General features: G+C 38.3%; 1 pseudogene; it reads left to right on the forward strand.

Moving 5' to 3' along the window:
- Window positions 1-24951, forward strand: part of LOC116893200 — a 77599-nt pseudogene extending 52648 nt beyond the window's left edge.
- Window positions 24952-27344: the final 2393 nt, after the last annotated feature.

The following is a 27344-nucleotide window of genomic DNA, read 5'->3' on the forward strand; positions in this document are numbered from 1 at the left end:
ATTATAAAGGGGCTGAAAAGAAAGAAATTATGTAACCAACACCTTTTACAGTTATCATAAATAATATAAATATCTTGGTGTAACTCTAAAACAGTATGAAGAACTGTAAGAACAAAAGAACTACCAATTCTCAGAAACTGAAGAAGATATCTCTTAGCATGGGAAGATCTTTCATGTTTGTGGATCCGTAGGATTAACATAGTATATGGACATCTGGAGGTATCATCTGCCTGGAGCTTAACTTTTGGTCTGGCTCCTCTGAAGCAGCTTTGGGGAAAGCAAGATTTGTTCTAAAAGAGAATATGGTTTCTTTCTATAATAAAGTATGCTAATCTTGACTTTAAGTTACTCTGAGGTGAAAAGCTGCAAGTCTCTGGATCTCCTGGACACTTGCTGCTAACAGCAGATGAATTAAGTAAAGTTTTATTTCTATTGCTCTCTTCTCTATCAAGCCTCTCTGGCTTGGCTGGTTTAACTCTTTGTAACCAATACAAATGAAATAAAAAAAATTAAAATGCTTTTTTATAAAGGCAAATATACGAACCACGCGTATACATTCATTCATACATAGACATTTTTTATTCACATTTCATTTACCATTACCATTCACATTTTTATTTCATCCCTGCCATTTTTTCTATTCTCCACAAATATTCATACATACCTTTACATACACACGCATATACATACATACATACAAACAGACATGTATATATGAATAGGTGGGTAGGTGGATGGATGGATAGATTGATTGATGAGGCCAAACCCCGTAACCAATTCACCAACACCAACTTTAACCATTTTCTCTGACATATTTATATCTCGTTAGACAAAGTATTCCTTAGAAAATTACCTCAGAGATGAAATGTTAGATAAAGGGGAGTTACAGAAGGATATTAGTACTAAATTCAAAGCAGTGTTTCATTCTTATGGGTTCATTATAAGTTCAAAGCAATAGGTTTTAAATGGCCTTGCTTTGTCATATTGCACACATGTGGCTTTATCCTTAGACCTTCATGATTCTCCTTAAGCATGATTTGTTCCCCAAGTCTGGTTCTCTTTTTAGTGTAACTATGAATGCTCATTGTATTACATATCATGCAGCCTTTAATTACTATTATGAGGAGTGGGCACATTCTATTCATAATTTTAACTTTTATTGCATCTGTCCAAAAAAGCAATTTAAGACCGTATCTTTTTTATTAACTTGAATATTTCTTATATACATTTCGAGTGTTATTCCTTTCCGGTTTCGAGCAAACATCCCCCTCCCCCTCCCCTTCCTTTTGGGTGTTCCCCTCCCCATCCTGCCCCCCTTGTCGCCCTCCGCCCAACAATCTAGTTCACTGGGGGTTCAGTCTTAGCAGGACCCAGGGCTTCCCTTTCCACTGGTGCTCTTACTAGGATATTCATTGGTACCTATGAGGTCAGAGTCCAGGGTCAGTCCATGTATAGTCTTTAGGTAGTCGCTCAGTCCCTGGAAGCTCTGGTTGCTTGGCATTGTTGTACATATGGGGTCTAAAGCCCCTTCAAGCTCTTCCAGTTCTTTCTCTGATTCCTTCAACAGGGGTCCTATTCTCAGTTCAGTGGTTTGCTGCTGGCATTCGCCTCTGTATTTGCTGTATTCTGGCTGTGTCTCTCAGGAGCGATCTACACTTCTGCACTTCTTTGCTTCATCCATCTTGTCTAATTGGGTGGCTGTATATATATGGGCCACATGTGGGAAGGCTCTGAATGGGTGTCCCCTTCAGTCTCTGTTTTAATCTTTGCCTCTCTCTTCCCTGCCAAGGGTAATCTTGTTCCCCTTTTAAAGAAGGAGTGAAGCATTCACATTTTGATCATCCGTCTTGAGTTTCATTTGTTCTAGGCATCTAGGGTAATTCAAGCATTTGGGCTAATAGCCACTTATCAATGAGTGCATACCATGTATGTATTTCTGTGATTGGGTTAGCTCACTCAGGATGATATTTTCCAGTTCCAACCATTTGCCTACGAATTTCATAAAGTCGTTGTTTTTGATAGCTGAGTAATATTCTATTGTGTAGATGTACCACATTTTCTGTATCCATTCCTCTGTTGAAGGGCATCTGGGTTCTTTCCAGCTTCTGGCTATTATAAATAAGGCTGCTATGAACATAGTGGAGCATGTGTCTTTGTTATATGTTGTGACATCTTTTGGGTATATGCCCAAGAGGGATATAGCTGGGTTCTCAGGTAGTGCAATGTCCAATTTTCTGAGGAACCTCCAGACTGATTTCCAGAATGGTTGTGCCAGTCTGCAACCCCACCAACAATGGAGGAGTGTTCCTCTTTCTCCGCATCCTCGCCAGCATTTGCTGTCACCTGAGTTTTTGATCTTAGCCATTCTCACTGGTGTGAGGTGAAATCTCAGGGTTGTTTTGATTTGCATTTCCCTGATGACTAAAGATGTTGAACATTTCTTTAGGTGTTTCTCAGCCATTCGGCATTCCTCAGCTGTGAATTCTTTGTTTAGCTCTGAACCCCATTTTTTAATAGGGTTGTTGTCTCCCTCGGTCTAACTTCTTGAGTTCTTTGTATATTTTGGATATAAGGCCTCTATCTGCTGTAGGATTGGTAAAGATCTTTTCCCAATCTGTTGGTTGCTGTTTTGTCCTAACCACAGTGTCCTTTGCCTTACAGAAGCTTTGCAGTTTTATGAGATCCCATTTGTCGATTCTTGATCTTAGAGCATAAGCCATTGGTGTTTTGTTCAGGAAATTTTTTCCAGTGCCCATGTGTTCCAGATGCTTCTCTAGTTTTTCTTCTATTAGTTTGAGTGTATCTGGTTTGATGTGGAGGTCCTTGATCCACTTGGACTTAAGCTTTGTACAGGGTGATAAGCATGGATCGATCTGCATTCTTCTACATGTTGACCTCCAGTTGAACCAGCACCATTTGCTGAAAATGCTATCTTTTTTCCATTTGATGGATTTGGCTCCTTTGTCAAAAATCAAGTGACCATAGGTGTGTGGGTTCATTTCTGGGTCTTCAATTCTGTTCCATTGGTCTATCTGTCTGTCTCTGTACCAATACCATGCAGTTTTTATCACTATTGCTCTGTAATACTGCTTGAGTTCAGGATAGTGATTCCCCTGAAGTCCTTTTTTATTGTTGAGGATAGTTTTAGCTATCCTGGGTTTTTTTGTTATTCAGATGAATTTGCAAATTGTTCTGTCTAACTCTCTGAAGAATTGGATTGATATTTTAATGGGGATTGCATTGAATCTGTAGATCACTTTTGGTAAAATGGCCATTTTTACTATATTAATCCTGCCAATCCATGAGCATGGAAGATCTTTCCATCTTCTGAGGTCTTCTTCAATTTCTTTCTTCAGAGTCTTGAAGTTCTTATTGTACAGATATTTTACTTGCTTGGTTAAAGTCACAACGAGGTACTTTTTATATTATTTGGGTTAAGACCATGTCTTAAAACTTTCTTCCTAAACTTATTTTAATCAAATCAGAAATTCTATAAAACCATTAATTCATGTAAAGAAAGTATATCTTTATGTTTATGTGCTGGAAATCTGACCTATTGAACTAAAGTCCAAGAATTATTATGTTAATTTAATAATGATAGGAAAAGCATATCAGCTGCAAGAAGAAGTCTCTCTGGGATTTTGCCATCAAGCTCACCTAATGCAGACCATGCAAAAACAGTGGGCCTCCTCCAGAAATGCTACCTGCTACTCTTAGCCTATCCTAGATGACTTATGACAACCATCCCTGATCTCAAGATGTACTACAGAACAATAGAAATGAAACTTGCATGGTATTGGTGTAAAAACAGACAAGTGAATCCATGAAATGGAATAGAAAACCCAGAAATAAAGTCACACCTATAGGCACTTGATAAAGAATTCAAAACAGTACAACGGAAAAATGAAATAATAGTCAACAAAAGTTGCTGGTCTAATTGAATGGCTGCATGTAGAAGAGTGAACAAATTATCCATATTTGTCACCCTGCAAAATTCAAGTTGAAGTTTATCAATCACTTCAACATAAAACTGCATGCATTATATCTAATAGAATAGAAAGAGGGGGATAGCCTTGAAATCATCAGTACAGGAAACAACTTCATGAAGAGAACACCAAAGTTTCAGGTTTTAAATCAAGAGTTGATAAATGGGATTTATGAAACTGAAAAGTTTCTATAAGGCAAAGAACACTGTCAATATGACAAAAGAGTAGCCTACAGATTTTGAAAGGATCTTCACCTAGCCTACATATGTTGAAAGGATCTTCACCAAGTCAACATTCGGTAGATGGCTAATATCCAAAATATATAGGAAGAGAATCAGGTAAACACCAATGAACTAAATGATGCAATTAATATCCAAATAACTCAAGAAATTAGACTCCAGATAATCAAATAACCCTATTTTAAAAAATGGGATACAGAGCTAAACAGAGAATTATCAGCTGAGGAATATTGAATGGCCACAAAGCACCTAAAGAAATGTTCAACATTCCTAGTCATCAGGGAAATGCAAATCAAAACAACCTTGAGCATGCTCTACTATGTTGGTAGCAGCCATATTTATAGAATAACCAGAATCTAGAAAGAACCCAGATGTCCTTCAACAGAGGTATGGATACAGAAAATGTGGCACGTTTACACAAGTACAATTCAGCTATTTAAAAAATAGTGACTTCATGAAATTCTTTAGGCAAATGGATGGAACTAAAAACTCTCACCCTGAGTAAGGTAACCCAATCACAAAAGAATGCACATGATATGCACTCACTGATAAGTGGATATTAGTCCAAAGCTCAGAATACCCAAAACACAATTCATAGAACACATGAAGCTCAAGAAGAAGAAAGACCAAAGTTTGGATGCTTCAGTACTTCTTAGAAGGGGAAACAAAATATTAATAGGAGGAAATACGGAATCAAAATATGGAGCAGAAACTGAAGGAAAGGCCATCCAGAGACTGCCACACATGGGGATCCATCCCACATGCAGTCACCAAACCCAGAAACTATTGGGGATGCTTTTGGCTACATGCTGACAGGAGCTTGATATAACTGTCTCCTGAGACGCTCTGCCAGAGCTTGACAAATACTGAGTCTGATGCTTGCAGCCAACCACTGGACTGAGAACAGGGTCCTTAATGGAGGAGTTAGAGAAAGGACTGTAGTAGCTGAGCGAGTCGCCACCCCATAGGAAGAACAACAATATCAACCAACCAGACAGTCCAGAGCTTCCAGGAACTAAACAACCAGCCAAAGAGTACACACAGAGGGACCCATGGCTCTAGCTGCATATGTAGCAGAGGATGGCCTTGTCAGGCATCAATGGGAGGAGAGGACCTTGGTTCTGTGAAGTCTCAATGCCAAGTGTAGGGGAATGCCAGGGCAGGGAGGCAGGAGGGAGTGGGTGAGGGGGAACCCCCATGGAGGCAGAGGTAGGGAGATGGAATGGGGGTTTCCAGAGGCAAACCAGGAAGGGGGATAATATTTGAAATATAGATAAAGAAAATATCCAATAAAAAAGTATTCTCAACACAGGAACCTTGAATGGCCAAAAGCACTTAAAGAAATAGTGATAAAAACTGCATGGTATTGGTACAGAGACAGACAGATAGACCAATGGAACAGAATTGAAGACCCAGAAATGAACCCACACACCTATGGTCACTTGATTTTTGACAAAGGAGCCAAATCCATCCAATGGAAAAAAGATAGCATTTTCAGCAAATGGTGCTGGTTCAACTGGAGGTCAACATGTAGAAGAATGCAGATCGATCCATGCTTATCACCCTGTACAAAGCTTAAGTCCAAGTGGATCAAGGACCTCCACATCAAACCAGACACACTCAAACTAATAGAAGAAAAACTAGGGAAGCATCTGGAACACATGGGCACTGGAAAAAATTTCCTGAACAAAACACCAATGGCTTATGCTCTAAGATCAAGAATCGACAAATGGGATCTCATAAAACTGCAAAGCTTCTGTAAGGCAAAGGACACTGTGGTTAGGACAAAACAGCAACCAACAGATTGGGAAAAGATCTTTACCAATCCTACAACAGATAGAGGCCTTATATCCAAAATATACAAAGAACTCAAGAAGTTAGACCGCAGGGAGACAAATAACCCTATTAAAAAAATGGGGTTCAGAGCTAAACAAAGAATTCACAGCTGAGGAATGCCGAATGGCTGAGAAACACCCTAAAAAGAAATGTTCAACATCTTTAGTCATCAGGAAATGTAAATCAAAACAACCCTGAGATTTCACCTCACACCAGTGAGAATGGCTAAGATCAAAACTCAGGTGACAGCAAATGCTGGCGAGGATGTGGAGAAAGAGGAACACTCCTCCATGGTTGGTGGGATTGCAGACTGGTACAACCATTCTGGAAATCAGTCTGGAGGTTCCTCAGAAAATTGGACATTAAACTGCCTGAGGATCCAGCTATACCTCTCTTGGGCATATACCCAAAAGATGCCCCAACATATAAAAAAGACACGTGCTCCACTATGTTCATCGCAGCCTTATTTATAATAGCCAGAAGCTGGAAAGAACCCAGATGCCCTTCAACAGAGGAATGGATACAGAAAATGTGGTACATCTACACAATGGAATATTACTCAGCTATCAAAAACAATGACTTTATGAAATTCATAGGCAAATGGTTGGAACTGGAAAATATCATCCTGAGTGAGGTAACCCAATCACAGAAAAACACACATGGTATGCACTCATTGATAAGTGGCTATTAGCCCAAATGCCTGAATTACCCTAGATGCCTAGAACAAATGAAACTCAAGACGGATGATCAAAAATGTGAATGCTTCACTCCTTCTTTAAAAGGGGAAGAATACCCTTGGCAGGGAAGAGAGGCAAAGATTAAAACAGAGACTGAAGGAACACCCATTCAGAGCCTTCCCCACATGTGGCCCATATATATACAGCCACCCAATTAGACAAGATGGATGAAGCAAAGAAGTGCAGAAGTGTAGATCGCTCCTGAGAGACACAGCCAGAATACAGCAAATACAGAGGCGAATGTCAGCAGCAAACCACTGAACTGAGAATAGGACCCCCGTTGAAGGAATCAGAGAAAGAACTGGAAGAGCTTGAAGGGCTTGAGACCCTATACATGTACAACAATGCCAAGCAACCAGAGCTTCCAGGGACTAAGCCACTACCTAAAGACTATACATGGACTGACCCTGGACTCTGACCTCATAGGTAGCAATGAATATCCTAGTAAGAGCACCAGTGGAAGGAAGCCCTGGGTCCCTAAGACTGAACCCCAGTGAACTAGACTGTTGGGGGAGGGCGGCAATGGGGGGGCAGGGTGGGAAGGGGAACACCATAAGGAAGGGGAGGGGGAGGGGATGTTTGCCCGGAAACCGGAAAGGGAATAACACTCAAATGTATATAAGAAATATTCAAGTTAATAAAAAAAGAAAGAAACATTCAACTTCCTTTATAATCAGAAAAGATCAAAACTTACTATGATCAAAAACTCAATTGACCACACAGGCTGACAAGAATGTGGTCCAAATGGAACACTCCATCATTGCTCACATGAGTGCTACCTTCTACAAGCATTTTGGAAATCAATTTGATGGTTTCTCAGAAAAGAGGAAATAATTATACCTCTAGACCTACCTATCTATCCCACTCCTTGTCATAAACCCAAAAGATTTCCAACTATACTATAAGGACAATGTTCAACTACGTTCATGGCAGCTTTACTTGTAATATCTACAAACTGGAGGCCATCTAGATATCTCTCACTGAAGAATGGAAATAAAATAGGATACATTTACACAGTGAAATACTATTTAGCTAAGAAAAACAAAGAATTAATGAAATTTCAGGGAAATGGATGGAATATGAGACTATCAACCTTGAATGAGGTTATGCAGACCCATAAAGACACATACTGTAGGTATTCATTAGTATAAGTGAACATTAGCCATAATGTGCAGGGTAACCACGCTACAGTTCATAGATTTAAAGAAACTTAATGATAATAAGGTCCTAATGGAGGATGCATGAATCTCACTCAGATGGGAAAACTAAATACTCACCAGAGATGGATGGAAGGAGGGAACTGGGTAAGAGAGGGGGTTAGAAAGGAAATGGCATGGTGATCAAGTGGGAAGTGAATGGGAGAAGTATGTGAGTGATTATGAAAAATGGGGAAGAGCATCTCTGGGACTAGTAGAGGCCTGAGACAAGAGAGAATATGAGGATCTACAGGGCTGGGTGACACTGCTTAATATTCCTTCCTAAGAGGGATATAGAAACTTAAGTTGCCATCTCTTTTTGGAGATAGGACTTCCAACAGAGGGTAGGGGACAGCAACCCAGCCATAAAACCTTCGACTCAAAAATGTACCTTGCCTACGAATGTGCATGCATAAAGATAGAGCAGAGACTAAGGAAACAGCCAACCAATTACTGCCCCAACTTGAGACCCAACCCATGGGAGAGAGCCAACCCTGGAGCCTATTAATGATACTGTTACATGTTTCCATATAGGAATATAGCATAACTGTCTCCTGAGAGGCTTCATCTAACAGTAGCTAGGGGTAGATCCAGAAGCCCATTGTCAAATATAAGGCAGAAAATGAGGTGTATTGTGGAAGAGTTGGGAATAAAATTAAACAAGCTAGAGAGGTCAAGGACACTAAGGAGACAAAGTCAACAAATCTGAGCCCATAGGGTCTCACAGAGACTGGAGTGACAACCAGAGAACATGCATTGGCTGAACCTAGGTCCCCTACATATTTGTAGCAAATGTATAGTTTGATCTTTCTATGGGACCCCTAACAAATGGAGCAGGATATGTCTCAATTTCTGTTTCCCACCATTGGTCCCCTTCCCCTACTTTGACTCTCTGGTTGGATCTCTGTGCCTAGTCTGGTAGAACTAGATGTCTGAAATTGTGATGGTGCCCCAGGAGGACTTTCTTCTCTGACAAGAAGGGGACAAAGCAGTGGGAGAAGAGATTTGTAGGAGTATGACTGATAGAGGAGGTTGGGGGCTGTCATCAGGATATAAAGTGAATAAAAATGTAAATTATTTAAAAAATAAAAGAAAAATTTCAAAAATATTAATCCCCTGAAAAAATACAATGAGAAAAAGAATTTCCAAACTGTCACTGAGTTTATTTTGTTTTGGTCATCTACAGCTGGACATAGGGTCTTCCCATGAAATACTTTGTATGGCTTCCTGAGTGAGATAACCCAAACCCAAAAGGACATGTATGATATATACTCACTGATAAGTAGATATTATCTATAAAATAAAGGATTACCATGACACACCACATAGACACAAAGAAGAGAAGCAAGAAGAAAGGCCCAAGCAAAAATGTGTTACTCTCACTTAGAAGAGGAAAATCAATTTTGATAGGATATATCTGTCTCCAGTACAGATTGGCAAACACCTAAAAAAATTATGGCATAATTGCAGATATTTTGAAAGAATGAAAAAATCTAAGACATAAAAAACTAGAACACTATAGAAAAAAGTGATTCAAAAATAAGAAAAATATAGAAGAAGCATAGAATAGTTAAGTAAATGCACCAGTGTCAAGAACAAATTACTGAAAGGATATATTATTGTTAAATAAGATCATCAAATTGTATTAAATATATATCACAGCACTAATGTCCAATTAAACTATGGTCACTAAAAAAGACAGAAGCTAAAGTGAATGTGTTAGAAACATGACATATAAAAAAACTGAACCAGATAGAACCCATGGCCAGTTATGTGATATCCAATGAATATAGATAAAGAACTAATGACTAAAATATAAGGGAACTTGTGCAGATAGAGGAGTTCATTCCTAACTCTAAAATGGTGTAATTATAACGAAACTTATATCACTCAATTAGGTACAGCATAAAGTAGAAGAGGTAGAGATGAATTATGTAGAAGGAAAGAGGGACATTATTGTGTTTTGCATTACCTCTGTAGACCTTCTTTATACCCATTAGAAAGTCATGACATTGTATAGTGCTGTCTCTGTAAAAAAAAAAAAAAAAAACAAAAACAAAAACAAAAACAGGATACAGCACTCTAAATAGCAGATAATTCCCAATATTTCCCACATATATGAAGTATTAGAAGTATAGGTAGAATGCATGAGCAGATTCAATGTTGGGTAGGAAATCTTTTCTTATTCATGGATAACACATAGATTTTTTTTTTCAATATATTCACAAAAACTGAGAGGAACTGTAGAAAATTCCAAAAAGGAGAGAATGGTATAAATAAGAAATCCATATTAAAATTGAGAATCCATAAATTCTTTTACAGACTTCACATCATAATAAACTACATAGTACCTAGATACTCTCTATGGCAAACACAACAACTTTATGACAAATGAGCAGGAGAAACATCGCTGTCATCATATTAATGGGTAAACACATCAAGGAAGTCTTTGTTTATCCCACATTGAGTTTTAAAGATTACCACAATAAGAACCCGTATCTCTCATGATTAGTCTGCTCTGTTTTCAGGGTGACACCTAAGGCCATCTACTTGGTTTTCTCTCTTTACTTTGCCATGGAAGAAATCAATAGTAACCTTGATATTTTACCCAACATTTCTCTGCTAGTTAATATTGAATGTAATCTAATGAGTGATGATGAGAAAACTGGTTTGTCTGTGAAAAGAAAGGAACTTATTCCTAATTATACCTGTATAAACCAGAGAAGATACTTAATTGTTCATGGTCACCATCTATGAAACTTGGACGATACCTGTATATCTCTAGAACTCCAGAGGTAAGTCAGAGTTACTTTTCAGGAAATACTATCTCACTTTAGTCTGACTTTCTGAGAACCAAGGCAGGTTAAAAGGCAGAGAATGCATTTATGTCTATTCTGATCAATCAAGCATAAATACTTAGATACTCTATATGGCAAATGCAACAATTTTATGACAAATGGGCAGGAGAGATATCAGTAATGTGAGATGTCTTACCAGAAGGGTTAGTTTATCTGTATCTGTTTAGAGAAGTCAAACAGTTGTATGTGGCTTTAGTCGTGAGATGAAGAATAAGCACTTTCTAACATCCTTGCATTTGCTCTAGCACACTTAGATCTCAGAGTGAACCCTATGCATTACACCTTTTTCATGCTGCAACTTATGGTCTATGTTTTTCAGCTTTACTGCAGTCATTTTAACCTTCTTCTGAATGACCGTGAACAATTTCCTCATCTCTACCAGATAGCTCCCAAGGACACGTCTCTACCCCTAGCCATGGTGTCTCTAGTGGTCCATTTCAGATGGAACTGGGTGGGAGTGATAATTACAGATGATGACCATGGAATTCAATTTCTTTCTGAATTGAGAGGAGAAATGAAAAGAAGCACAGTCTGTTTGGCATTCGTGACTATTATCCCTATTGATGAGATTTTATACTTTGACATGATTGGTAAATATTATAACCAAATCATAATGTCATCAGCAAAAGTTGTGATTGTTTATGGAGACAAAGATTCTGCTATACAATTTACTTACATACTGTGGAAATCTAAAGACATTCAGAGACTCTGGGTCAGTGTGTCACAATTTGATATGATCACAGCTATAGGAGATTTCTTGCTTAACTCTTCCCCTGGAATGCTCATTTTTCATCAGCAATCTGAGATGTCTGGTTTTAAACAATTTATCCAGACATTGCACCCTTCAAACTACAATAATGAAATGTCTTTTTCTAAACTATGGTGGACTTACTCTAAGTGTTATTTGCCACCATCTAATTGTACAAAACTGAAGAGCTGTGTGTTTCCTGTAGTCAGCAAAATGTTGGGTCCTAATTATGCATCCAGTCTTTTAACCTATGTCTTATTATTGCAGAATTGTGTCCATTGATGTTGAGAGATGTTAAGGATTGTTAACAGTGATTATTGCTTCCTGTTATTTTTGTTGCTAGAGGTGGAATTGAGTTTGTGTGGTTCTCTTCTTTGTGGTTTGTTTTGAGAAGATTAATTCATTGTTTTTCTTGGGTGTAGTTTCCCCTTGTTGTTTTGAGTTTTCCTTCTGCTATCCTCTGTAGGACTGGTTTAGTGGAAAGATATTGTTTAAATTTGGGTTTGTCATAGAATATCTTGGTTTCTCCATCTATGGTAATTGAAAGTTTTGCTGGATATAATAACATGGGCTGTCATTTCTGTTCTCATAGGGTCTGCGTGACATCTTCCCAAGATCTTCTGGCTTTTAGACTCTCTGTTGAGAAATCTGGTATAATTCTGATAGGTCTGCCTTTATATGTTACTTGACCTTTTACCCTTAGAGCTTTTAATAGTCTTTCTTTGTTCTGTGTATTTGGTGTTTTGTTTATTATGTGAAGGTAGGATTTTTTTTCTGGTTTGGTCTATTCCACATTCTGTAGGCTTCCTGTACATTTATGGCTATTGCTTTCTTTTGGTTAGGGAAGTTTTCTTCTATGATTTTATCGTAGGTGTTTACCAGCCCTTTGAATTAGGAATCTTCCTTTTCTTCTATACTTATTATTCTTAGGTTTGGTCTTTTCATTGTGTCCTTGATTTCCTGGATAGTTTGGGTTAGGAGCTTTTTGCCCTTTGAATTTTCTTTGACTTGTTTCAATGTCTTCTATGGTAACTTCTATGCCTGAGATTCTCTCTTCTCTCTCTTGTATTCTGTTGGTAATGCTCGTATCTGTGACTCCTGATCTCTTTCCTAGGTTTTCCATCTCCATTGTTGTCTCCCTTTATGATTTCTTTATCGTTTCTATTTTCATTTTTAGATCCTGGATGGTTTTGTTCATTCCTTTGCCTGTTTTATTGTGTTGTCCTGTATTTCTTTAAGGGAGTTATTTATGTCCTTCTTAAAGTCATCTATCATCATCATGAGTTATGGTTTTTAGATCAGAATCTTGCTTTTCCAGTGTCTTGGGTTATCAAGGACTTGCTGTGGTGGAAGAACTTGGTTTTGATGTTGCCAAGTAGCATCCGTTTCAGTCGCTTATGTTCTTGTACATGCCTCTCACCATCTGGTTATCTCCAGTGTTACCTGACATTGATGTCTCTGACAGGAGCTGGTCCCTCTGGTAAGCCTGATTATGTTGGGCCTCCTTAGAACGGGCTATTTCTGTGTAGGAAGGTGTTGGTGTAGCCTGATCTGTGAGCCTGGCTGTGTCATAACTCCTGTGGTTTAAGCTGTCTCTGGGTGTGGACATAATGGTGAAAGCAGCTGGAGCACAGAATCTGAACTTAGATACAGTTATGAACTGGAAGGAAGAGGTATCTCTGGAAATACAGGAGGTCCTGTGTCTTCTGTGCCCCAGGTAGAAGTGGGGGTTTCCTAGTTGTCTGGTATTATGGCAGGAGTATGGGACTCAACTGTGAACCTGGGGTGTCAGAATTCCTGGGCTGTCTCTGAGTATGGGTGGGGTAAGGGGGGCTGAAGCACAGGGATTGGACACACTTTAAGGACTGCCTCTACTAGAGGTCGTCGGTCTATTTAAATTGTTTATCTGATCACAGTTTAACTTTGGTAAATGTTATATATTGAAAAATTATCATTTTTTTAAATTTTTCAATTTTGTGGAGATTGTGGTTTTTAAAATATGTACTATGAATATCTGTATTTCCTCAGTGTCTGATGTTTCCTCCTTTCATTTCCGATTGACCTAATTTGTATCTTTTTTCTATGTCCTTTATTTGGTTTATACAAATGTTGATATATCTTGTTTAATTTCTCAACCAACTGTTTCATGTCCTAAGTTCTTTCTGTTATTCCCTTTTTTATTTTATTAATTGGAGCACTCATTTTGTTAGTTTATTGTCATCCACTTTTCCTGGGTGTGAGTACTCCTTGTTGTAGACTCATTGGCTATGATGTCAAGTTGCTACTATGAGATCTCTCCAATTTATTATATAAATTCTTAGTGCTGTGAATGTTCCTTTCAACAGATCTTTCACAGAGTTCCATGAATTTAGGTTTCTTGTATAAACATTCACTGAATTCTAGAAAGTTTTTGTTTCTTTTGTCTTGAACTATATTTCAATAAACTGAAAGTTCTTCACTTTTCCTGAGATTGAAAGATTTCTTTTCTGTTGCTGCTGTTTGGCTTAATCAATTGTGGTCTGATAGGATGCAGTGAATTATTTCAATTTTCTTGTATCTTTTAAGACTTGTTTTGTGTATGAGTAGGTCAGTTTTGAAGAAAATTCTGTGAGGTGCTGAAAACAAACAATATACTTTTATGTTTGGCTAGGATGTTCTATAAATATTTGTCAAATTGATTTTATTTATAACATCAATTAGCTCCAGTATTTCTCTTTTTTTGGATATATTTCTTTATTTACATTTCAAATGTTAATCCCTTTCCCGATTTCCTGTCCATAAGCTCCCTATCTTATTTCCCCTCCCCCATAAGGGTGTTCTCCCCACCCACCTCCCCTTACCACCCTCCCTGACATTCTCCTGCACTAGGGGTCCAATGTTAGCAGGACCAAGGGTTTCCCCTTCCACTGGTGCCCCAATAAGGCTATTCTCTGCTACATAGGCAGTTGGAGCCCAAGGTCAGTCCATATACAGTTTTTGGATAGTGGTTAAGTCCTTAGAAGCTCTGTTTGTTTGACACTGTTGTTCTTGTGGGTCTGCAAGCCTCTTCAGCAGTTACAGTCCTTCCTCTAATACCCCAAAGAGGATCCTGTTCTCAGTTCAGTGGTTTGCTGCTAGGATTCACCTTTGTACTTGACATGCTCTGGTGGTGTCTCTAAGGAGAGATCTATATCTGGTCCCTTTCAGCGTGCATTTCTCACCTTCATCAATCTTATCTAGTTTTGGTGGCTGTATATATATTGGCCCCATGTGGGACAAGCTCTAATGGCTCTTCCTTCAGTCTCAGCTCTAAATTTTGCCTCCAAATCACCTCTTCTAGATATTATTATTCTCCTTTTAAGAAGGAGTGGAAGCATCCGCATTTTTGATCATCCTTCTGCTTGAGCTTCCTGTGGTCTGTGGATTGCATCTTGGGTAATTTGAGCTTTGGGGCTAATAACCACTTATCAATGAGTGCATACCATGTCTGTTTTTCTGTGATTGGGTTACCTCACTCAGGAGGATATTTTCTAGTTCATTCCATTTGCCTATGAATTTCATGAAGTCATTGTTTTTTATTGCAAAGTAGTACTCCATTGTGCAAATGTACATTTTTTGAATTTTTGAAGGGCATTTGGGTTCTTCCCAGCTTCTGGCTATTATAAATGAGACTGCTATGAACAGTGGAGCATGTGTCATTGTTGTATGTTGGAGCATCCTTTGGGTATATGCCGAAGAGACATATAGCTGGGTCCTCAGGTAGTGGAATGTCCAATTTTCTGAGGAACCTCCAGACTGATTTCCAGAGCGGTTGTACCAGTTTGCAATCCCACCAACAATAGAGGAGTGTTCCTCTTTCTCCACAGCCTTGCCAGCATTTGCTGTCACATGAGGTTTTATCTTAGCCATTCTGACTGGTATGAGGTAGAATCTCAGGGTTGCTTTGATTTGCATTCCCCTGATGACTAAGGATTTTGAACATTTTTTTGGGTGTTTCTTGGCCATTCGATATTCCTCAGCAGAAAATTTTTTGTTTAGCTCTGTACCCCATTTTTAATAGGGTTACTTGGCTGTCTGGAGTATAACATCTTGAGTTCTTTGTATATTTTGGATATTAGACCTCAACATGATGTAGGATTGGTAAAGATCTTTTCCCAATCTTTTGGGAGTTTTATGTTTTCATATTTTGTTTGCAGTTTTATGAGGTCCCATTTGTTGATTTTTGATGTTAGAGCATAAGTCATTGGTGTTTTGTTAAGGAAATTTTCCCCAGTGCCCATGTGTTCGAGACTCTTCTCCACTTTTTTTTTCTATTAGGATAACTGTATCTGATTTGATGTGGATATCCTTCATCCACTTGGACTTAAGCTTTGTACAGGGTGATAAGAATAGATCGATTTGCATTCTTATACATGCTGACCTCCAGTTGAACCAGCACCATTCGTTGAAAATGCTATCTTTTTTCCATTGGATGGCTTTAGCTCCTTTGTCAAAGATCAGTTGACCATAGTTGTGTGGGTTTTTTTGGGTCTTCAATTCTATTCCTCTGACCTACCGCATGTCTCTTTTCCAATAACATACAGTTTTTATGGCTATTGCTCTTAAAACCTGCTTGAAGTCAGGTATGGTGATTCCTCCAGAAGTTCTTTTATTGTTGAGTATAGTTTTGGCTATCCTGGGTTTTTTCTTATTCCAAATGAATTTGCAAATTGCTCTTTCTATCTCTATAAAGAATTGAGTAGGAATTTTGATGGGGATTGCATTGAATCTATAGATTGCTTTTGGTACAATGGCCATTTTTACTATATTATTCCTGCCAATCCATGGGCATGGGAGATCTTTCCATCTTCTAATATTTTCCTCAATTTCTTTCTTTAGAGACTTGAAGTTCTTCCGATACAGATCTTTTACTTGCTTGGTTAAAGTCACAACAAGATGTTTTCTATTATTTGGGACTATTGTAAAGGGTGTCATTTCCCTAATTTCTTTCTCAGCCTGTTTATCCTTTGATTAAAGGAAGACTACTGATTTGTTTGAGTTAATTTTATACCCAGACACTTTGCTGAAGTTGTTTATCATTTAGTAGGTCTCTGGTGGAATTTTTGGGGTCACTTAAGTATACTATCATATCATCTGCAAATAGTGATATTTTGACTTCTTCCTTTCTAATTTGTATCCCTTTGAACTCTTTATGTTGTTTAATTGCTCAGCCTAGGACTTTGAGTACTTTATTGAATAAGTAGGGAGAGATTGGGCAGTCTTGTCTAGTACCTGATTTTAGTGGGATTGCTTTCAAGTTTCTCTCCATTTATTTTGATTTTAGCTACTGCTTTGCTGTATATTGCTTTTACTATGTTTAGGTATGGGTCTAGAATTCCTGATCTTTCCAGGACTTTTATCATGAAGGATTGTTGAATTTTGGCAAATGCTTTCTCAGCATCTAATGAAATGATCATGTGGTTTTTATCTTTGCTTTTGCTTATATAGTGGATTATGTTGATGGCTTTCCATATATTGAACCATCCCTGCATCCCTGGGATGAAGCCTTCTTGATCATGATGGATGATCATTTTGATGTGTTCGTGGATTTGATTTGCAAGAATTTTATTGAGTATTATTGCATTGATATTCATAAAGGAAATTGGTCTGAAGTTCTCTTTCTTTGTTGGGTCTTTGTGTGTGGTTTAGGCATAAGAGTAACTGTAGCTTCATAGAAGGAATGTGGTAGTCCTCCATCTGTTTCTATTTTGTGGAATAGTTTGGACAGTGTTGGTGTGATGTCTTCTATGAAGATCTGGTAGGATTCTGCACTAAACCCATCGAGTCCTGGACTCTTTTTGGTTGGGAGACATTTAATAACTGCTTCTATTTCTTTCTAAGTTATGGAGCTATTTAGATGGTTCATTTGTTCCTGATTTAACTTTGTTACTTGGTATCTGTCTAGAAAATTGTCCATTTCCTCCAGATTTTCAAGTATTGTTAAATACAGGCTTTTGTAGTAAGATCTGATGATTTTTTAATCTCCTCAGATTCTGTTGTTAGATCTCCCTTTTCATTCTTGATTTTGTTAATACGCTGTCTGTGACCTCTGGTTAGTCTGGCTAAGAGTATATCTATCTCTTTGATTTTCTCAAAGAACCAGCTCCAGGTTTTGTTGTTCCTTTGTATAGTCCTTTTTGTTTCTCCTCAGTTGATTTCAGCCCTGAGTTTGATTATTTCCTGCCTTCTACTCCTCTTGGGTGTATTTGTTTCTTTTTGTTCTAGAGCTTTTAGGTGAGCTGTCAAGCTGCTGAAATATGCTCTCTCCTGTTTCTTTTTGCAGGCACTCAGAGCTATGAGTTTTCCTCTTAGCACAGTTTTCATTGTGTTCCATAAGTTTAGGTATGTTGTATCTTCATCTTCATTAAATTATAAGAAGTCTTTAATTTCTTTCTTTATTTCTTCCTTGACCAAATTGTCATTGAATAGAGTGTTGTTCAACTTCCATATATATGTGGGCTTTCTGTCATTATTGTTGTTATTGAAGACCAGCCTTTTCGTGGTGATCTGATAGGATGCATGGGATTATTTTCTATCTTCCTGTATCTGTTGAGTCCTGTTTTGTGACTGAACAATTTTGGAGAAGGTACCATGAGGTGGTGAGAAGAAGGTATATCATTTTGGTTTTGGATGGAATGTTCTATAAATACCTGTTAAATCCGTTTGGTTCATAACTTCTGTTAGTTTCTCTATGTCTCTGTTTAATTTCTGTTTCCATGATCTATCCATTGATGAGAGTGGGGTGTTGAAATCTCCTACTGCTATTGTGTAAGGTGTAATGTGTAATTTGAGCTTTAGAAAGGTTTCTTTTATGTATGTACGGGCCCTTGAATTTGGAGCACAGATATTTAGGATTGCGAGTTCATCTTGGTAGATATTTCCTTTGATGAATATGAAGTGTCCTTCCTTATCTTTTTTGATGACTTTTGGTTGATAGTCAATTTTGTTTGGTATTAGAATGGCAACTCCAGCTTGTTTCTTTGGACTATTTGCTTGCATAGTTGTTTTCTAGCCTTTTACTCTGAGGTTGTGTCTGTCTTTGTCTCTGAGGTGTGTTTCATGTAGGCAGCAAAATTCTGGGTCCTCTTTACATATCCAGTCTGTTAGTCTATGTCTTTTTATTGGGTAATTGAGTCCACTGATGTTGAGAGATATTAAGGAATAGTGATTATTGTTTCCTGTTATTTTCATTGTTAGATGTAGAATTATGTTTGCGTGTCTCTCTTCTTTGGTTTTCATTGCAGGGAGATTATATTCTTGCCTTTTGTATGGTTTAATTTCTCTACTTGTGTTGGAGTTTTCCATCTATTATCCTTTGTATGGCTGGATTTGTAGAAAGATATTGTGTAAATTTGGTTTTTTCCTGGATTATCTTAGTTTCTTCATTTATGTTAATTGAGAGTTTTGCTGAATATAGTAGCCTGGGCTGGCATTTGTATTCTCTTAGGGTCTGTATGACATCTGTCCAGGATCTTCTGGCTTTCATAGTCTCTCATGAGAAGTCTGATATGACTCTTATAGGTCTGCCTGTGTATGTCATTTGATCTTTTTTCCTTACTGCTTTAATATTCTTTCTTTTTTTGTGCATTTGGTGTTTTGACTATTATGTAACAGGAGGAATTTCTCTTCTTGTCCAAACTATTTGGAAACTGTAGGCTTCTTGTACATTTATGGGCATCTCTTTCTTTAGGTTAGGGAACTTTTCCTCTATAATTTTGTTCAATATATTTACTGACCCTTTGGCAGTCTTCACTCTCTTATATACCTATTATCCTCAGGTTTGTTCTTCTCATTGTGTTTTTGGATTTCCTGTATGTTTTGGGCTAGGGGCTTTTGCTTTTTGCACTTTCATTGATAGGTGTGTCAATGTTTTCTATGGTATCCTGCCCCTGAGAATCTCTCTTCTATCTCTTGTATTCTGTTGATGATGCTTGCATCTATGACTCCTGATCTCTTCCTTAGGTTTTCTATCTCCAGGGTTGTCTCTTTTTGTGCTTTCTTTATTGTTTCTATTTCCATTTTTAAATCCTGGATGGTTTTGTTCAGTTTCTTCATCTGTTTGCTTGTGTTTTCCTGTAATTCTTTCAGGGATTTTTGTGTTTCCTCTTTATGGGCTTCTACTTGTTTACTTGTATTGTCCTGCATTTCTTTAAGGGCAGTATTTACATCCTTCTTAAAGTCCTCCATCATTATTGTAAAATGTGGTTTTAAATCCAAATCTTCATTTTCTTTTGTATTTGAATATCCAGTATTTTCTTTGGTGGGAGAACTGGGCTCTGAGGATGCCAAGTAGTCTTGGTTCCTGTGCTTGCCTCTTGCCATCCAGTTGTCTCTGGTGTTAGCTTGTCTTGCTGTTTCTGACAGTGGCTTGACCCTCTTGTAGAATTGTTTTCCTGTTTTCTTTCAGCCATTTCTGGGAACAGGTGCTCTGCTTTCAGGTATGTAGGTGCTCCTAGTGACTCTCTTTCAGCTCTTGGCTCAGGCGGGAATCAGACAGGTCCTGCCCCTGACTGCTCTTAGGTCCTTGCTCCCAGAGGGCACAGCTGGCACTAGGCAATTCACTCTTGGGTAGGGAATGTGGACAGAAGGTAGTCTCCTCTGATTTCTCAGGAGTTTCTGCACTTCTGAAGGTTCAGCTCTCTCCCCCACAGGATTTGGTTGCAGGGAGTTGTTTGACTGGTTCAGTTCAGATCATTTCTGGGTGCAGATCTGAACTGCAGATACTGGCAGCTGACTGTTCCTATATTCCTTTGTCCAGAGGCACTATGCAGTTTCCTCTTGGACCAGGGATGTGGGCAAAGATTGGCAGAAGTGGCAGTCTGTCCTGCAGTCTCAGGATGGTGACCACTTCTGGGTGTTCAGCTCTCTTCCTCACAGAATTTGGGAACTCCAGTATTTCTATCTTAATATTTGTCTGAATAATATTTTCACTCCCTGAGAATGGGAATTTGAAGCCTCACAATATCAATATAGGATAGTCATTGTGTGTTTTAAGCACTATCAGTCTTCTTTAGAGATCTATTCATTTCCTCAATTTGTTTGTGTTTTCATTAAGGAGTTTATTCATTTCATTTCATTGATTGTGACTTCCTAGACTTCTTATTGTTTTTTATTAATCACTTTATTTGTTTAATTTCAAATGATAACCCCTTCCCAATTTCCTCTCCACAAACTCCCCATTCCATTCCCCCTCTCCTTTGCTTCTATGAAGGTGTTCCTCCACCCACTCAGCCCCTCCCGCCTTTCCATGTCCTTTTACAGGACCACTATAATATAATCTTCACACACAGACTTGGTTTTTAAGTCTTTGGAGGGGTGTATTTTAACTATGTTGGAAGATCAGGTGATGCTCTGGTAAGATAGCTGGCTCTGGTGGGCATATATTGACCTGGATGTTATCTTTCTATTCTTAAGCTGGCATCTAGAGATCTGCATTTGAGAGGATAATAGGTCTACCTACTGGTTTCTGGGTTTGATTGCTTGAGTAGAAGTTTTATTCCTTGGTTTTTATTTCTTCTCTGGATTTTCAGAGAGTGTGTTGGATGACTGTTGCCTGCTTTTCTGGATGCTAGGCTACTGTGTTTATTGGCAGGACTTGATAATGTTGGTGGCCAATTAATCAGAGGCCAGGAGTGATGGTCTGAGAGATTCATGGGAGGAATGCACAGGGTTAAAATGAAGCTGCCCCTGTAATTCTGTTCCAACAGTGGTGGGGACCCTGAGAATTGTGAATTGTGTCTGAGGTAATAGAGTTGGGATCATCTAGAGAGAGCCTATGTGTTCTTCTGGCAGGTGCAGCATGTGAATGAGCAGTGGGTATCTCTCCTATGTATAGTTATAAACGCTTGAAAATAACACATTGTATCATAGTTAATTATTTTTAAATGGAAAGAAAAATGGAGTATTTGTATCTTTCTATTAACCAACTAGATAATACTGTCCAGCAAAATCAAAAAAAGAAATCCAAAATGAAGCAGAATGTACATCTTTCAATGCTCAGACTCAGTGCTGGAAGAACAGCACCACTTTTTAGTTTGACCTATTGACTCAATTCAATTGAAAGAAAGCTGAATACTATAAATACCAGGATACAAGTGGAAGGAAATTCTAAAACTCCATCAAGCACAATCTGTAAAGACAATTTTTTGAGATATGGAACATTATCTATAGCATGATATTTATTAATATATTCTATACCTTGAGAGTATTGGATAATCAAACCTTATAGAACTTAGTAAAACTGGCAAGTAATGTACCCTACAAAATTTCAAATATTTGAACCATAAAACTAAAGGTAATTTTTTTAATGTAGAGAATTTAAGTGGTAATTTTTTATGTTGTCTCTTCCTTGACTTTATCACTGCTTTTTGATGTTACTTTTACTTTTTAGATTATACCAAGACTACTTCATTTCCTCTTTCCCAGTCTTTTCTATAACACCCACACCTACAATACTCCTCCTTGCCCTCTATGAAATTTATGGCAACCATCTTATAAATTGCTATTACATAAAAATATTTTCTGTATGTTGTACATATACTTCTAAATACAATCCAATCACTTTGAATAAAACTACATTTATGTTTTAAGAAAGACCATTTTGTTATTCCACAATAATTAGTCAGTCTGTTTATCTCAAAGGAAAACAACTTTCCCACTCTCAATATTTCTTAGTTGTCTGTAGTTTTCAAGGTAAGAATTTTGTCTAATAGCCTTTCCCTTCTCCACTTTCTCATATTGTCTTTGTTCTCAGGCAGCTCAGACTTACTTATGTGTCTATTTATTTTACACCCCAATATCAACCCTCCTCCTCTATGCACACCCTCGCCCAGATCCTTACCTCATTCCCCTCTCCCTTTCTGCTTTGAATAAAAAAACATATCTCTGGGTATCACCACCACAGGCACATCAAGTCACTGCAGGACAAGGCTCATCCTCTCTCACTGAAGCTAGAAAAGGTAGCCTGGCTAGGGGAACAGGATCCACAGTTAGGCAACATATTTGTGGATAGCCCTTGCTCCAGTTGTTGGGGGACCAGCATAAAGACCAGGCTCCAAATCTGTTGCATTTGTGTGGAGGGACTTAGGTCCATCTCATGTTTGCTCTTTTGTTGGTGGGTCATCTCTGGAAGCTTTAGTTGACTTGGTAGGTCTTCCTGTGGAGCCCCTGTCCTCATCGGGTCCTTCAGCCCTTCCCCCAACTCTTCTGTAAGGTTCCCTGAGCTGTATCTAGTGTTTAGATTTGGGTATCTGCATCAATTTCCATTGGCTGATGGGTGGATCCAGGTTATGCTAGACTCCTGTCAGTAAGCATAACAGAGTATCATTAAAAGTGCTGTGGATTGGTTCTTGCCCATGAGACCAATCTGAATTTGGGTCAATAATTTGTTGCTCATTCTTTCCATCTCTCCTCTATCATTGTCCCTGCACCTATTGAGGACAGGACACATTTTGGGTCAAAATTTTGTGGGTGGGTTGCTATCCTTATACCTCCACTTGGAGTATTTCCTGCCTACAGGAAGTGGCCATTTCAGAATCCACATCCCCCACTGATAGGAGGCTCAGCTAGAGTCATCCCCAATATACACTCTGGGGCCTCCCCCTATGCCAGGTATCTGCCACATCAGCTCAGGTTTAAGGGGCCACTTGATAAGATACTTACGGGTGTTACTTTTGACCTTCCTAGGAAATACAGGATCACATCAAGCTCTCTGATCCTCTAACTATTAGAATCATTAAACCCCTTCTTTTGCAAATTTTTAGACTTAAATGAGGAGTTGACAGGACTCCAAAATTCTAAATTTTTATCAACTATGGTTTGCCCAAATGCTGTATGTCTCCTTCAAAAATAAGTTTTCATAATAAATAGAGAGGACTATCCATAATAAATTTATTATTCATAATAAATATTAAGGACAAGTATTTTAAAAATAGGGATTATAACTGTTTAGTAAAGTGTTAACTGTAGGTTCTTCACCAAGACATGGAGGGCAAGAGTTTAAATGTCCAAGGAGCCACTTGAGAACACATATGTTACCATACATTTTGCAGATAGAATATAAGGTACATGGACGCAGCTCATTCTAAATACTTGTTTTCCATAATATGCAAAATGATGAATGACAAAAGCATGCTTCCATGAATGATCAATCCAAGTACAATATTGTGAGAACATTTTTGTTTTGAAAAATACTATTAAAATCTTGAATATGTAAGATTAATATAAACAAATATTTGCATAAAGTGATAAGCATTGGGTATTGGGACCCTGTCCTATGATACTTCCACATTTAAATATTCATATGATACAAGATGTAAGTCTAATTTAGCTATGATCTTCCAATGTATTAATTTAGTGTATCTCATGATTAACAAAGGAAAACTGACTCTGATAATATTTCCCTTCCTATATTAGACATGGATCAATGTGTGAAGTGTCCAGAGGATCAGTATGCCAACACAGATCAAACTCAATGCCTCAAAAAGGTTGTGACCTTTCTAAATTATGAAGACCCCTTAGGAATGGCACTGGTTGTTTTAGCTCTGTGCTTCTCTGCTCTTATATCTGTTGTACTCTATGTCTTCTTGAAACACCGAATCACTCCCATAGTTAGAGCCAATAATAAAACTCTCAGCTATGTCCTACTTATCTCCCTCATACTTTGTTTTATCTGTTCCTTGCTCTACATTGGTCATCCCAGTATGGCCAAATGTGTCCTTCAGCAGATCACTTTTGCCATTGTGTTCACTGTGGCTACCTCTACTGTCTTGGCCAAGACAATTACTGTAGTACTGTCATTCAAGATCACTGTTCCAGGAAGAAGGATGAGGTGGCTGCTGGTGTCAGGGGCACCTAAATACATAATTCCTATATGCACCATGATTCAACTGATTCTCTGTGGAATTTGGCTTGTAACTTCTCCTCCATTTGTTGAAGCTGATGTATACATGGTACATGGCTACATTATCATTGTTTGCAGCAAAGGTTCAGTGATTGCTTTCTACTGTGTCTTGGGATACATGGGCTCTGTTGCCATGGCAAGTTGCACTGTAGCTTTCTTGGCCAGGAATCTGCCAGACACATTCAATGAAGCCAAGCTCCTTACATTCAGCATGCTGGTGTTCTGCGGTGTCTGGATCACTTATCTCCCTGTCTATCATAGCACCAAGTGCAAATCTATGGTTGCTGTCGAGGTCTTCTGTAACTTGACTTCTAGTGCAGGGCTGCTTTTATGCATCTTTGCCCCAAAGTGCTACATATCTTGCTAAGACCACAAGTAAATTCTTTTCACGAATTTAGGAAAACAAACATAAAAGCTGAAAGTATTAATTGAATTTAACCACGTATTTAGTATAACAAATATTTCACATGCTTACCATGCCGCTTTGTACTTATTAAAAATGATATTCAAAATATGAAGTTTCTCTCATGAAAAGCTATAAAAAATAAACTGCATAATAAAAACCCAAAACACAACCTTGATCTTAGCATATTAGATAATAATGCAAAATTAGGCACAATTGTTTGTTTTTAGTATTGAATTGTGTGATATCTGAATATATTGTATACATTTTCTTTTATATGGACATTAGCCATAAAGTACAATATAACCAGACTATAATCCACAGTCCCAAAGAAATTAAGTTATAATGAGAGCCAAAGGGAGGATACATGAATCTCACTCAGAAGGGGAAACAAAATAGTCATCGGAGATAGGTTGAAGGAGGGAACTGGGTGGGAGGCAGGGTAAGGAGGGTAAAGAGGATATGAAGAGAGCATGTGGTAGAGGAGTGATGGGAATGAGAAAGGCTCTGAGAGTATCAAGAGACCTGGGATGGGGGACGTTCCCAGGAGTCTATGGGGTGACCATAGCTAAGACTCCTAGCAGCTGCAATATAGAGACTTAAGTGGGTACCTCCTGCAACTAGCAGGTATATCCACTAGAGGGAGAAAGACATTAACCCACCCATAAATTCTCATCTGTATATGCAGGGACAAAGATGGAACAGAGATTGTGGGACTGTCCAAACAATTACTAGACCACCTAGAGACATATCTCATGTACAAGAGCCAATCCCTGAACTATTAAAGATACTCTAGGTAAGGTACATAGGGGGAAATATTAGTTATTACAATATTATTAGTATCATATTCTTCAGTAGCAGAGAAGGATAAGAGGATTGAAATGGAATCACACTGATTTGTTGCATGCTATTACAATAGCTTGGGGAATTTATAGTCACATACATGAAAAGTTTCAAAAATGACTATGAGACCATCTACTAAGGACACTGATGGAGTCTATACAAGCTACTCATACCCAACTACTTTGATATCATGCTCTGGAAAACACCAACAACTTATATACAGTATGAGAAAATTTTTTTCACAAATTCTAGCAATTCTTGGATACCCTTCATTGAAGAACACTTGTGTGCATCTGATGTGATTTCATACTGTATTAAGTAAGGGGTAGTATCTATAAAATCAAAGATAATTTCTTTCTCTCAGGCTCTAAGCAAACCACTCCTCCAGTTGAGATTTTTGTTACCTTATTGGTTTGCTAAACATTCATAAATCAGATAAGCAGGAAAGAGCAAAGTGACTGCACATCATTCACAGTGCTGAGGGCAAAGAGTCCTGGACAATATAAATAGTCAATAAAAATTAGAAGAAGCTTCCAGTTTCTGCCTGTGCCCAGAGTTGAGATGGTCCCACAGCTCTCTGTGCCCAAATCCCAAAGGGGAAAGAGATGGACTCTCAGAAGTGTGAACAATCCTGACAGCTCAGGGGAGACCACCACTTCTGCTCAAATTCCTGGCCTAAAAGGAACCTGCCTAGAACCCTCTGTATGAAGGAACCTAGGAGCAGTCAAGGACAGGATTCTTTCAATCTCCACCAGCACCCAGACCTGAAAGCTAGTCTCTAGAAGTGCTGACACACCTGAAAGCAGAGGCAAGATCACCACTTCTGCTATGAGGGATCCACCTGGAGCTCTAAGGACACATGAACACAGGAGCAGTCTGGGACAGGACCCTTCCAGCTTCTGCCTACTCTGAGATTCAACCCAGTCCCACAGCTCTCTGTACACAGATCCCTCTGAGAGAAAACCAGTCTCCAGGAATTCTGACACACAGGCTTATAGGAGGGACAAGCCACTGTCACAGAAAGCAAGAACAGCTAACACCAGAGACAACAAGAGGTGAGAGACAAGTGCAGGAACCTAAGAAACAGAAACTAAAAAAATGAGGCATCATCAAAACCTAGTTCTCCAATCAAAGCAAATACTGGAAATTACAAAACACTGAAAAAGTATGATTTGGATTTAAAATTACATTTTACAATGATGATAGAGGACTTTAAGAAGCACATAAATAACTCCCTTAAAGAAATACAGGACAACATAGGTAAACAAGTAGAATCCCTTAAAAAAGAAACACAAAAAAAAAACCCTTAAAGAATTACAGGAAAACACAACCAAAAGGAGAATGAATTAAACAAAACCATCCAGGATCTAAAAATAGAAAGAGAAACAATAAAGAAATCACAAAAAACAGACAACTTGGGAGGTAGTAAAGATATCAGGAGGCATAGATACAAGAATCACCAAGAGAATATAAGAGATAGAACAGAGAATTTCAGGGGAAAAAATACCATAGAAAACATTGACAAAACCATCAAAAAATGTAAAACACACAAAGCACCTAATCCAAATCATCCATGATA

Source organism: Rattus rattus, chromosome 2, assembly GCF_011064425.1.
Source record: "Rattus rattus isolate New Zealand chromosome 2, Rrattus_CSIRO_v1, whole genome shotgun sequence".
Taxonomy (NCBI): domain Eukaryota; kingdom Metazoa; phylum Chordata; class Mammalia; order Rodentia; family Muridae; genus Rattus; species Rattus rattus.